The sequence below is a fragment of the Rhamphochromis sp. 'chilingali' genome (assembly GCF_963969265.1).
Source record: "Rhamphochromis sp. 'chilingali' genome assembly, chromosome: 10".
NCBI classification, from domain to species: domain Eukaryota; kingdom Metazoa; phylum Chordata; class Actinopteri; order Cichliformes; family Cichlidae; genus Rhamphochromis; species Rhamphochromis sp. 'chilingali'.
The window spans coordinates 37,623,939-37,638,402 of NC_137937.1; the positions used below are offsets into that span (position 1 = coordinate 37,623,939).

A 14,464-nucleotide genomic window follows, 5' to 3' on the forward strand; every position below is an offset into this window, starting at 1 on the left:
TAAATTATAATAAACATCAAATACATTTCAACAAAATTTAAAAAAAAAGGACACTAAAAGACAAACAGCCTATACCTTGAACCTCATCTATAGAGGTTTAAAACCACAGTTTGCGTCGTAGGCGATTAAACTTCTCGGCTCTTCACCTACTCACGCATCCATTACTCACAGCCGCTTGTCAGTGGGAATCATCAGCACCTGTTACTACGCCCTCTTTTATGCCCTCCATTGAGTCCCCTGGGTCCTAAAGCCTTCCCCATTACATATATATAGATATATATATTTAATTTTTAATCAATTTTATCAACTTTGCTGTCTGTGTGGAGCGCTCAGTGGATCTGCGTTCGACTACTCCGCCTAGGCTGCACTGTCGAGTGCAGATTCACTGAGCGCTCCACACAGACAGTATAGTCAGAAGGAAGAGCGCAGGGCAAGCTAGCAAGACAGAAGCTAAGCTCGCTGCAACATGGCAAATTGAACCTCCCCCACCCTCATTCAGATCTGGTGTTTGGAACTATTTTGGTTTTCATGTGACGTATGACCCTGAAGGTAAGCGCGTCATGGACTAAAGTAAAACAGTATGTTGGATGTGCCACGCAATGCTCAATTGGTGGGAACTAGTGTGTTAGCGCAGTTAGCTCGTTAAGGTGTTGACCCCGTCCAGCTCCACGCACGGGGCGATCCACGGTAGCTCGTTAACGGAGATTTGCCGTGTTGTGGCGTTAACGTCATTTCAGATTAACGCTGACAGCACTAGTGGGAACACAACGAATATGACTGCACATTTACTCCGACAGCATCCTAGTGCAAAGACAAGTGGAAGCAGACAAAAACAACAAGCAGCATGCTACAAACTTTACCCGAGTCATTTAGACAGCCGTTAGCACAGGATTCTCCTTATGGGGACCTGATATGTTTAATATGCTGCTGAGAATATAGCCCAGAAGAAGCGTATAGTAGAGCTTTTATTTTGAAAGAGCCATTTCTCTGTAATAAACTCTCTTTTCCAAAGATGAGTGATTCCTCAATCATATTTATTATTTTATTACTTTGTTGTTTCAGCAACATTAAATTTAAAAACTGTACTTTTGAGTTAAAATCTATATTTATAATTTTAATAAATGACAAATTAAAAAAGCATGAACATTTTTTTGTATCGAAGAAATATTGAACTGTGACACCAAAGTATCGAACTGAACCGTGAATTTTGTGTATCGTTGCACCCCTAATAGATATATATAGATAGCTAGATATGTATATACAGTGGGGCAAAAAAGTATTTAGTCAGCCACCGATTGTGCAAGTTCCCCCACCTAAAATGATGACAGAGGTCAGTAATTTGCACCAGAGGTACACTTCAACTGTGAGAGACAGAATGTGAAAAAAAAATCCATGAATCCACATGGTAGGATTTGTAAAGAATTTATTGGTAAATCAGGGTGGAAAATAAGTATTTGGTCAATAACAAAAATACAACTCAATACTTTGTAACATAACCTTTGTTGGCAATAACAGAGGTCAAACGTTTACTATAGGTCTTTACCAGGTTTGCACACACAGTAGCTGGTATTTTGGCCCATTCCTCCATGCAGATCTTCTCGAGAGCAGTGATGTTTTGGGGCTGTCGCCGAGCAACACGGACTTTCAACTCCCGCCACAGATTTTCTATGGGGTTGAGGTCTGGAGACTGGCTAGGCCACTCCAGGACTTTCAAATGCTTCTTCGGAGCCACTCCTTTGTTGCCCGGGCGGTGTGTTTTGGATCATTGTCATGTTGGAAGACCCAGCCTCGTTTCATCTTCAAAGTTCTCACTGATGGAAGGAGGTTTTGGCTCAAAATCTCACGATACATGGCCCCATTCATTCTGTCCTTAACACGGATCAGTCGTCCTGTCCCCTTGGCAGAAAAACAGCCCCATAGCATGATGTTTCCACCCCCATGCTTCACAGTAGGTATGGTGTTCTTGGGATGCAACTCAGTATTCTTCGTCCTCCAAACACGACGAGTTGAGTTTATACCAAAAAGTTCTACTTTGGTTTCATCTGACCACATGACATTCTCCCAATCCTCTGCTGTATCATCCATGTGCTCTCTGGCAAACTTCAGACGGGCCTGGACATGCACTGGCTTCAGCAGCGGAACACGTCTGGCACTGCGGGATTTGATTCCCTGCCGTTGTAGTGTGTTACTGATGGTGACCTTTGTTACTTTGGTCCCAGCTCTCTGCAGGTCATTCACCAGGTCCCCCCGTGTGGTTCTGGGATCTTTGCTCACCGTTCTCATGATCATTTTGACCCCACGGGATGAGATCTTGCGTGGAGCCCCAGATCGAGGGAGATTATCAGTGGTCTTGTATGTCTTCCATTTTCTGATGATTGCTCCCACGGTTGATTTTTTCACACCAAGCTGCTTGCCTATTGTAGATTCACTCTTCCCAGTCTGGTGCAGGTCTACAATACTTTTCCTGGTGTCCTTCGAAAGCTCTTTGGTCTTGGCCATGGCGGCGTTTGGAGTCTGACTGTTTGAGGCTGTGGACAGGTGTCTTTTATACAGATGATGAGTTCAAACAGGTGCCATTCATACAGGTAACAGAAAAGCTTCTTACAGAAGACGTTACAGGTCTGTGAGAGCCAGAGATTTTCCTTGTTTGAGGTGACCAAATACTTATTTTCCACCCTGATTTACGAATAAACTCTTTACAAATCCTACCATGTGGATTCAAGGATTATGTTTTTCACATTCTGTCTCTCACAGTTGAAGTGTACCTCTGGTGCAAATTACTGACCTCTGTCATCATTTTAAGTGGGGGAACTTGCACAATCGGTGGCTGACTAAATACTTTTTTGCCCCACTGTAGATATCTATATATATAGATATAGATATAGATAGATATATAGATATATTTATATATCTATATATATCTCTATATATATATATATGTCTTGTTTTTAACTTTTATGATAGAACAGATCCATAAAGAGTCAGAGTCAGCTAATCCTGCTTTCACTTTGGTTCACTTTGGTTGTGCATTTGGTTAAATATTTCTGGCACTGACAGTCGCTGCTCAAGCATGACAACCTGCAACTACTTTGAAATTAAAAAACCTCATTTTCATGCACCGTATAGAAATCAACTTATTGCATTTGTTCACATGCATATTGTTTTTAATAGGAGCTTTTGTTTGACATACAAAACTGTTCTCTACCAACATGTTGGAAATTCAGTAAATCCAAAATGCTCTGTGGAGAATCAGTAGTAATAGCTCCCTTATGCAGTTTCCGTTGCAGCATTTGCTACTGTAGAAAATATTAATACTGTTATAGCTCATTCCTAATCCAGGTAAATCTTCCTGGTTCCATGTTGGGAGTCTTTATTGCACTGACGGGGATTTTGCAGGTTGTGGTCAGATCAAATTAATTCTTTTTTCATATCAAGTGCTCATACATGAAGCCTGCAGCTGTTGTGAATGTGCAGTAGAAGCAGGACATGGCTGTAGAGCCGAGCTCAGCTCACCTGTGCTCCAGGGGGGAAAGTGGGGAGTAAGGTAATGGTTATAGAGGAGCAAATCTGAATGACGAAATCAGAGCTCCCGCCTGCTCTGCTTCTCAGCCTCAAACTGCTGCAACGCAGCAAGGATGCTAAATGATATTAAACATTTCTAGTCTCGTATAACGTTGGAAACATGCAAAGTACTGAAAAGCACAACAGGTGCAGATACACAAAGATAAGAAAATGGGGCTGAGACGATTACTCGAGGAACTCGAGTAATTCGAGTAGTAATAATGTTCATTTAGATTCTTCACGTCAAAGCTTCGCCTCATAATGGGACTGCTGTAACGGTTAGCATTGTTGAAAAATGAGCCGCCCCTGTTATGGATGTGCAGCATTAACAAAGCTGGATACGGTGGAGTTAGTCAGCTTCTCAGCCACTTTCTCCCGGCTACTGTTCGACAATACATATAAGTCCCCAAGACCTCGGGAGCACGATAGGAGAAAATATCTATCATATGGGACTGTTTCCAGTTTTTAATTTCTATCACTCGCTCGTTCGTCTTCATTTGCAGTCTAGTGTTAAAGTACCAAAACATTTTCAAGTTTGCATTGTTACAGTGTCTAACTTGTTTTTTCTGCATCCAGAGGCACATGTTTTTCCAAATGGCTTAAAACTGCAGTTCAGTCACTTTGGTGCTTTTCTCAGATCAGAATGAAAATTCTCAAAACCATTAGTGCAACCTCCACAACATTTAGTCATTTGTGCACATCATAGTAGCAATGTCTCCTTCCTCTGAACATGTATCAGTTGCTTTCATACAATTCTCTGCCATCGACAACATTATCATTTGCTTATGTCAATCAAAATGAACTCTACTTTTAGATGCTGAATAGTCGTTCCCAATAAAACTATTAGTCTTCATTTCATTGCTAAAGTCATTACATACAAAATTGGTGAATTAGTTTTCAAATGCTGTCAAGCAAATGTTATACATTTTTTAAATGATTTTTCCAATCCGGCCCCCTGGACACTTGGGAATGAATGAATGAACTGAAGACTTTTAACTGTATTTTTAGTTTTATGCCTTTGATTCTGCTGATAAAGACCTCCCATGTGGCCGTTCATGCTACAACATAATTAAGTAAAAGTACTGAATGTAACACTTCACACTTAGATTTTTAAAGAAAAGCAATACAGTGAAATTATGACTTGGCCGTGCAGACAATAAAGGTCCCAACAATGATACTCCCATCTTCTCAGCTAAATGATAAATATCCCGATGAGCAGCGATGGAGGAGAAGGCCTTCATAGGCAGCCAGCACTAGGAAACATTTAAGTTGGACCTGGTCTGTGGGGGTGGGCCAGTCCTCAATGGTGTGGACTTTTTCTCCAAAGTGCTGATGCCTTAATGATGCAACTTGTGGCCCAGAGTCTCCACCTCCCTTCTCACTCACTCTTCAGGCCTGCAGCTGTCACTCTCTCCATCAGCTGTCTCAGGGCATCCAGAGCAGCAGCAAAGATGCTCCCATGCACCAGACGTTCGTCCAGGTAGACAAGAAACCGCTGTCATAGGACACCAGCCAGCACACTGTCCATAAGACTCTCAAAGGTGGTGGAGGAATTGCTCAGGACCCTGAACTGCCATAGTCCCCCTGTCTTTGGTCTGTACTCAGGGGACAATTGCACCTGCCAGTATCCACTTGGCAGGTCAAGGGTGGAGAACGAGGAGGATCCTGCTACCAAGTCGAGGGGCTTGGTAGCAGGATGCTTCATGAAACCACATTAGTTCTTACTGCAGTGGTGAAACACTTAGTTTGGCCATAGTTCATGTTGAAACTTAAATCTACTGGAACCTTCTTTGGGCTCAGATTCAGCCAAATGCATCAAAGCTAAAATATTTAATCTCTGCAACAATGATCTCTGACATATTGCTAAAAAACGGTGTGAAGAAGTAGAATATGATCAGCTTAAGACAGGAAGAGCCTGCTACAGTCAATTTATTGCAGAACTTGTCACAAGATATTAAAGAGTCTAATTTTATGTGTTTATAATTTCAACCGCATAATTCACGAGTATCTACTACACTTTTTCTTGCTTTCCAGCGCTGACTTTTTGCACTAAAGTGGCTTGTTTCACATGGAGGATGAACAGAGGGGGAAACTAAGGCCAAGTTTAAGATAAATGAGGATTATTTTGAACTGAGAATCATGCAAAGCTGTTATAGTCCAAGAATAAAAGTGTAGCGTGCCAAATTACAATATTAATGTCCACATTATGAAAGTTAATGTTCACTTTCTCACATTACTCATTTAATACGCTGCATGTCAGATGTAAGATCTGAGGACAATGACGTGGATTTTTGTAACAAGAAGTTTTATACTATTCTATTTTAAAGCAACATGAACTTTGTAGAATCAGAAACGAGTCAAAATGACTGATTTCACTTAAATTGTAAGAACATTCAATAGTTGCAGCCCAATGAGAAGCTGATGTTTGTCTCCTGGACTCTTCTGATCCACTCTAGGAGATGGTGAATTATCAAGCATTTAACATGTATTTTTTCCCTCCACGGGCTCTCTGTGTTGTTTTACATAAATGGCCCATATGAGACCTGGAAGCAGGCGCAGCAGAGGCTTCAGCTGTCGACACGTTCCTCTCGGGCCCAAAGGAAGTGGATATTTTTCCTGGTTTGTTCTACATTTGGGTCGCTCTTCACGCCGTGGAGAACAAGTAAAAGCAGAGCTGCCCTCCACCACAGCAGCAGGTTTCTGACAGACGCTACCTGAGAAGTTTAGGACTTTGGGAAATTGTTCCACTTCCAAAACCACAAGAGTCATTAGTGTCACACATATATACTGTTACATTCTGAATATAATACACTCCCATGAATGGGAGCAATAAGCACCACCAAAGAAATGTGGCCCGAATAGGGTTTTTTTCCCTGGTCGTAGCAGGGGCGTAAATCTCTCCCTCCATCAATGTAACGTGCAGAGCCGAGCTAGAAGGTGAGCAGCTGAGTAGCACATGTTCAAAGACCTCCTGCAGTCTCCCAAAGACCTTCTTGATAGATTTCCTGCAGGTGGAGCAGTTTAATGTGTGCACCCACTTGCACAAATTTACAGTATATGATATTTCAGAGAGCGGGCGTAAACCTGATGTTTATCTCGACCTCTGCGCTTGTTCAGCTCCGCCGTTTTCCTCGTTTTCTGTCGTTTCATCTCCGTGCATCCGCTGTTCATTTTTGCAGGTGTGACATAAGTTTCCACATAAAGGGAATGGCTCTGGTTCTCCTGGAAAATGACTCCGGTCAAAGTTGTCACAAGGCATCGTGTCCTTTTTCCTACCGCTGAGAATATTTTAGGCCTCATTGAGTCTTAATAATGAGTTCTGCAGAATGAATCCACATCACACCGCCTTGTTAAACGCCACAATATTCAGGAAACTGCAGATCGTGTTTCAGTGTTAGCATTCTGTGGTGATTATTTAATGCAGTGCTGAGATGGTACGTCTGTGCTGTGTGGGGGCTTCGTCAGAAACAGGCAGCAGGGAGCGCTCCGGCTTTTTAGTCACACAAGTTTAATATGTTAGTGACTTTATGTGAACTAAAGACGAGTGAAACACAATTATATTTGAGCATTTCTATTTGATTTAGTTCTTTATTATTCTAGTTTTTTGTGACATTTACTTCTTGTGATATTTGAGTCTTCGGGGATGATTTTCGGGGATTGTGACATCTTATGTTCCACTTCATGTCAAATATGATGGGACGAGTTGTTTGTTGGTTTGCATCGTCTTCTTTCGGTGTCTCCTGCATCCAAAATGTTTTGTACCATATTTAAAACGCTACGTCCAGATGAACAGAATCAACCTTTGGAGATGTACTATTATAGTTTTTTAAAAGAAACTATAAATATATGAAAGTCTGATGAGGACCAACCACAGAATAACCATTCATATGTGTTACTAGTAATAGTAATTCTGTCACAGTTAATGAGGCAATCGTGTGGAGATGAGAGGAGTTTGGACCCAAGTGCAGACGCTGACGATGGAGTTTTAATTTACAGCAAAATGCAAACAAGACCAGAGCAGAGTGGGACTTCTAAGAAAAACCTAAACTGGGAGAAACTAACAAAAGAATATGAAGAACAAAGAAAACTGTGAACGAGGAGCCTGAGACATGAACACTGAGGAGGAAATGCAGAAGGAGAGACGTAGGGCTTAAATACACAAGTAAGAAAACGAGAGGATGGGGAACAGCGAGAACACAGCTGGGACGAATGTGACACAAGGAGACACGGAGAAACAAAACTCAGGACACTGAGGACACAGACTGTCAAAGTAAAACGGGAACGACAGACATGGAGACGCAGACTAGACATAACATGGAACACAGGGAGGTACAAACCCTGAAGACGAGAAATCAGAAGATACTGAAGGACTTCAGGAGCTGGAAATACAGAGACAAAAAGCAAGAAACTACCGATGATAAATCATTAACAAAATTAAAGATCAATAATGATGCAAACACAAAACACTGGGTCACTGACCCAGGACAGTGACAAATGTGTATTTAACAGCAGTAATATTTGATTTTTAACAGTACTGATGTGTTTTTTTAAATTTTTTGATATTAACACTTTTACTTGAGTTAAACAGTAAACTTTAAATAAAATATTCTGAGATGATTTTGCAGAATCTTCTTGTATCAGAAGAATTCTTCACTATTCCACCTTCATGTGCTCTTATTCACACACATGCTCTGTATTTAACTGTGTCATTATTAGGTATTATTAGGTGTCATTATTAAACCAAAGGTAACTATTTAACTAATCACTGCTAATGATTTCTTCTTTAATGCAACACTTTCAAAGTCCTTCAGAGTGATGTGAGCATCACAACATTTTGAGGCAGAAACAAGGCTCCTCTCTCCCCTCGTGTACAGTAAGGCTATACTTTGGCCTGTGACATGTGTGATTTGCACTGGACAGTATGATATACCATCCCAGTGAAACTGAAAGCAGCTCCGCAGCGATCCTGATCAAAGGCGGCTTCACCGTCTCTCCCAAAGATAGACTTACAGGTGATGTATTGGATGAGTCAACTGTCCAAATTTTGCTTCAGAGGTGGTATCCCCCCTCTGTCACGCAGGCTCCCCATAAAACACTTTCATGTAAGTCAGTAAAAAAAGAGAAAAGTCCTGTGAAAATGTAAAGATGGCTTCATGAACAGGGGTTTTATTTTTCATCTACAGGCTTTAGATTTCATTTCAGAGCCTCGTTCAGTGTCTCTTACACTGGCAAAAAGTCAAAGTGTGGTATCACTGGCAGAAATTCCCAATGCACACATCCAATAATTCATTTTCACGAGCGGTGAAGTGCAGGATCTGTAGCTGGACAAACACGCTACGACTTCCTGTTTTCATCCCATAACAGCACTTTTTATTGTCTATGTGACACAGCGCTGTACTGGTGCACAAATATATTCAGAAGAGTCGGCAGACTTACAGCATATCTGTTTAGTCTGATTGTTGTCACATTCTTATCTCGTGGCCTCACTCTTACTAGGAATAGACGGCACTCCATGGCTGGAAGGGTTTTATACGAATGAGAATGTTGGAATTAGTAGAATAAATGTAATCTAATCTGGATTCATTCTGGATCATTCTTCAGAAAACATCTCAACGATTGAACGTTAAATGGAAAAAAAACTGATGCTGCAGCAGTTTTCCTTTTAAGACATCACAAAGCATTTTCCATGCAAATAGGCTGCGTTTACATCTGCTCAAATGAGGTCACCCTGACGAACGCAGTGCCGGTGCAAACACAGACGTGTGCATTAAATCAGGCGGGAGGCCGTTCACAAGCCTGTAGCGATCAGATTAGCTCATGGATAAAACAAAACTAAACAAATACAGTTAAATTCTTCTTTGCAATAATCTCCACCTCTTTGCTTTGTCCGGCTCGGCCTCTGTTCTTTACAGAAACATCAACATCCGCCTGTAAACGGTCACGTTGCGACATATGAAGAGGTAATGTTGCTGTTTGAAACACGTTCGCCGGGCGGGGCTGATTCCTCCTTCCTAACTACCAACCATCTCCTGTAAGAAGATAAAGTTACTTTTAATCAATTAAACCTCAGCTTTTCAGCTTTTATAAGAAGTTTAATAAAGGAGACGTTCACAGGTTCGAGGAGATGTGACAATGACCTCTCTGCACTGAATCATATCTGTTATTAACCTCTGTCTCTCTTCCACAGCATGTCTTTATCCTGTCTTCCTTCTCTCACCCCAACCAATCACAGCAGATGGCCCCGCCCCTCCCTGAGCCTGGTTCTGCCGGAGGTTTCTTCCTGTTAAAAGGGAGTTTTTCCTTCCCACTGTCACCAAAGTGCTGCTCATAGGGGGTCATATGATTGTTGGGTTTTTCTCTGTGTGTATTAATGTAGGCTCTACCTTACAATGTAAAGCGCCTTGAGGTGACTGTTGTTGTGATTTGGTGCTGTGTAAATAAAGCTGAATTAATTAGCTCACTACTGTCAATAAAATGCTCATTTCTGTTATTCAAGCTGACAAACTCATAGGTGCCACGTAGCAGTGCTTTCTCCTAGAAATAATGTTTGAGGTGTAAACAACTAAACTGCAACAGCAAATATGTTTTGAAGGAAACACAAAGCGGGTGACATCTGTCAACATGAGGGCGAGAGGCTGTTAATCAACGTGTTTGGCAATTTGCAAAGACAGTGAAATGTCATCGTCTGTTTCAAAACAAAAATATTTCCCAACCTGAACTAAAACGTGTTTGTTGCCTAAACCAAAGCATAAATGTGACTCTTGATGTGTGAACCAGCGTCCATGCCAAACAACACACCTCGTGCCAGCACTAGACGCACTTTCACGGTGCTGCATGATTCAGGAATTTAAAAAAAATGGCCTTAAGCATAATTCACTCCACACATAGTTTATAAATGATGGTAGTCGGTGATGTGATGCTAATTTAATGGGCGGGGTTATGTTTGCCTCACAGAATTTAATTTAATGATGGAGTTTGAGAAGTTTTTAAGTAGTGGGCACTGTGAAGGGAGAAAACCCAACAGGTTTGAAATGAGTCCCAGGACTGTAAATGAAGCAACAAAATGAATAAAAATCACCTCTCAATTAATTCTCTGAATAACAGGAAGACATGAAGACAGTCATCTGTCTTTTATTTGACAGAGGACTCAAAGGAAAGCCATGCAAACACATTTTCTTTAAATAAAGTTTAGAGCTGCCGCTCATGATCATCGAAGCCAGCAGTGTTATAAACACAGTATAAAGGTCATGTTTCTGTATGAGATCATAGATCAGAAAAAGAAACTCCCGGTTTTCACAGAAAGTTTTGCAGCAAACAGATTCTTCAGATGTCAGATAAGAAAAAACCAACGAAAGCAAAATGATAAACAGGTCAATCAGACAAGAAGCATCGAAGTCGGACTTCAGTCTGTCCGTCCGGGAGCGACAGCATAAACAGCCTCTTCAAACAGCCGGGCAGATAAGAAATGGAAACCAGTTTCTTCACACTGTATTGTGCAGGAAACAAAATGTGGTGATGTGTAAACAGAGAATAGCACAGGCGCTGTTGGCTAAACAGCACCAAAGTGTCACAATGCAAACAGGTTATATCAGACCAAGGTTAAAACGTCGCCCTGCGTCTTCAGGTGTCAGCAGCTTTTGACTTTGTAGAGCTTAGTTGGGTAAAATTCAGTGAAAAACAGGAGAACAGGAACTCCAAGGAAAAAGAAAACAGGGCGAAGTGAGTGAATCCTGGGATCACATGTGAGCAGAAAAGCAGCCTGACTGTACTCGCTCAGTGTGTTCTGTTTGCAACTGAAATACATGATAAATACACACCTGCACGCCCATATAAGTGACTTTACGTTGTTAGGTATTGTGTACTGAACGCCTTCTGCTCAGGTTGACATTAGACCGAGCTCGAAGGTCATGTCGTAAACGTCAAATCGATCTGCGTGCTCCAAATAGAAAATCTGAGGACATTAGTTTAGTTTCTGAGGACATCATTAAAATATTAATATCATTTAGATCTCAGCTGCAAATCTTTCAAGTCTCCACTTTACATCCTTTTAATTTACAGACCCTCCAACAGCAGCTAGTTTACCTCTATATGTGCACAATGGAGTCAATACGAGCAAAAAGTTCAGCAGCTCCACTCAAAAGTAACCTGGTGGAGCCCAAAGGTACCGGGAACAGGAGGAACAGGGGGGGCGTCAGGTTCCACAGGACGCACCAGCAGGCCTGATTTAAATATCGCCGCGTTGCATCCACACAAACATCAGAATTTCAGCTAAACGCTTTCTACAACCACCAAACAGCTAAAACAACAAATGCCTCACCCTTCACTGCTTCAACTTATTAAACTGTTTTAACATATCTGATGAATTACTGACTATCATTAGTGCTCTGTAATATTCCAAGTATATATAGGGCCAGTATTTCTAATATCAGTGTTGTTACTGATACTCTGAACCTATAAAGGCAGCTTGTGTATGTTAGAGCAGTGCATGATTAATGCGATGAGTCATCATCATTTTGCAACTCTGTGATTTTAACTTACTTATTAGTCAATGCAACAAAACACACCGTTCAGCTTGTCGGGTATTTTGAAACTTGGTGTTTTGGAGACCTGGGATGTAAATGTGCTCATCTCTGAAGCACTTTGGCTCAACTGCTGTTGTTTACTTTTCCTATAAATAAATAGATTTGACAGTGAAAACAAAAAGGTTCAGACATTTTTCATAGCGCGTGTTTCAGGCTGCATGCTGGTGGTTAGCATGTTTCTCGTGCCGGGTTCTTTCTGCGTGGAGCGTGTTCTCCACATGTTTGCATGGGTTCTCTCGGGTACTTTCTCCCACAGTCTAAAGACAAAGAGTTAGTGAGGTTAGGTTAATTGGTAAATCTGAATCGCCCATAAGTGCGAATGGTTGTTTGTGTCTGTGCTGGCCCTGTGACAGACTGGCGCACCGTAGCACGCACTGTAAATATGTTAGCAGCCGTCACCTCTCCATCTTCAACCCCTTCATGAAGCGTCTTCTTATAAAAGCTGAAAACTAAAGTTAAAGTTGCACATTGAAGCCAAAACCAAGACACTGTTTAAGTTGATTAAAAGTGAATTTTATGGTTTCTGTAGATGCTGACTTTTTTTGAGTGTTGGATCAAAACTTCATCTGTAGCTGAAAGAAGCTACATCTTTGTATTGATGAAGTGAGCGACATCTCTGTGCGGCTTCAGTACCAACTCTTACATATGAAGTGTCATGTTTTATAAATTGATTTTGTTGCTGATTTAAAGAACAAAATAGCCTCAAACATAACATCAAACCCTTGTTTGTTGCCATCCTACATAAACAGCACATCTAATCCTGAGTTGGCTGTAAACATTTCCAGTAGTTGTACCTACAGCACGACTGAAGCAATGTACCCATCTGTAATGGTAAACGTTTATCTATTGCTCAAACCTGGAGTACCATCAGGGTATTATTTGGAAAAGGACGTGGAGGATATTTGATCTTATGTTATAAAAGAACGTGTGAATGCCACAGCTGAAAGCACCCATCACGAATCAGGGAACAAAAAAGTTTGGGATGATCAGACATTTTATTCCTAACAAGACACAGAAACATGAAAAAGCTGGCAGGTGAATAAAATGACTCCACAGTAAATAAACTCAGTCTGTATGTGTGCTGTGTGTGTTCATGAATGGCATTTATGCTGAACTGTGGACATGCTGAGGATTAACTGGTAGTGATGCAAAGCACTGCAGAGATTTTGCAGAGACATAAAACAGCAGATTAAAAGTACTCGACAAATTTTCTTCTACAGATGGTTAAAAAACAAAAACAGTGTTTTTAAAGTGAGGACAGTTTTCTGCTGTCACTCAGATCCATCAGCCAAGTCGTCCTTGCATAACTGTTTGTAAAAAACAATAATGTAGTGATATCATCAGTTTCACAATATCTCAACAGCAGATGTGTCACCACACCATCGTGACCAAACGTTGGTCTTCCTGACAGAAACTGACACGTTTTTTCCGAGAGGAGAGAACTGTGGGGTTGTCCCTCAGCACCGTCGTCCTTCGCACTGTAAGGGAGGCCGCCGGCGTTTAGCGAGTGAATGTGAAAGGATGAAAGAGTCACTTAAAAAGAACCCACTGTGCTGTGTGATGAATCTCACACACGGCACAATGAGGACTGAAACGCTGTCGCCCAAGTGAAGACGCACGGGGAACAGGAAGGATGCAGGAGAGGAAACCGGTCCTGTTTCTGTCACGCATTGTCTTTAGTTAGTTATGAGAATGAGTCCAGTCAGCCTGCAAAAACTGAATCCTTCAAACTAAAGTTAATCTTTTTTTGTGTGTTTTAAATGAGATGACACATGAGAGACTGACCTCTGCCTGTGTTAGGACATCCAGGACACACATGTCAGCTGTGATCTCAGTAACAACTGCGATGAGTCATTACAAACATTGTCATACCCCGTGCTTCGATATTTCTTATTCACTTCGGTGGAAACAGTAACTGCAGTATAATATTAATAGTAACATTCAAACCCTCCTGTCACACACGAGCACCGTCGGCTCCTCCAGACGAGCCGGCTTTGATGGACCAGTAAAAATGTCCCACTTTGTCCATGCAGACACAGGAAGTTCCAGTCTGGAGTTTTAATTGCTGGTTTGAGGACAGATTATTAAATCCATCTTTGACTGTGGAAATACAAACTGCAAAGACATCTGTGTGCAGGAGAGGCATCTGTGTGCTAAGGTGCCGTGTAGATGAAAGCAAGCTGCAAATAAAGTGAAAAGACAATGAGCTGATTTTCTTTAAGGGAAAAAACAGAAACACAAATGCATAAAAATAAAATGTATATATAATGTTTGTTAAATCAAAATAGCAAAAAGTGTCAAACAGGATTATTGTAAGCAGA

General features: G+C 41.3%; 1 long non-coding RNA gene across 1 annotated transcript; it reads left to right on the plus strand.

Moving 5' to 3' along the window:
- The first annotated feature begins 423 nt into the window (after window positions 1-423).
- LOC308404180 lies at window positions 424-9,980 on the plus strand. Its single transcript, XR_013973081.1, has 3 exons — window positions 424-549; window positions 9,474-9,592; window positions 9,749-9,980. It is a non-coding gene; the product is annotated as an uncharacterized lncRNA (long non-coding RNA).
- Window positions 9,981-14,464: the final 4,484 nt, after the last annotated feature.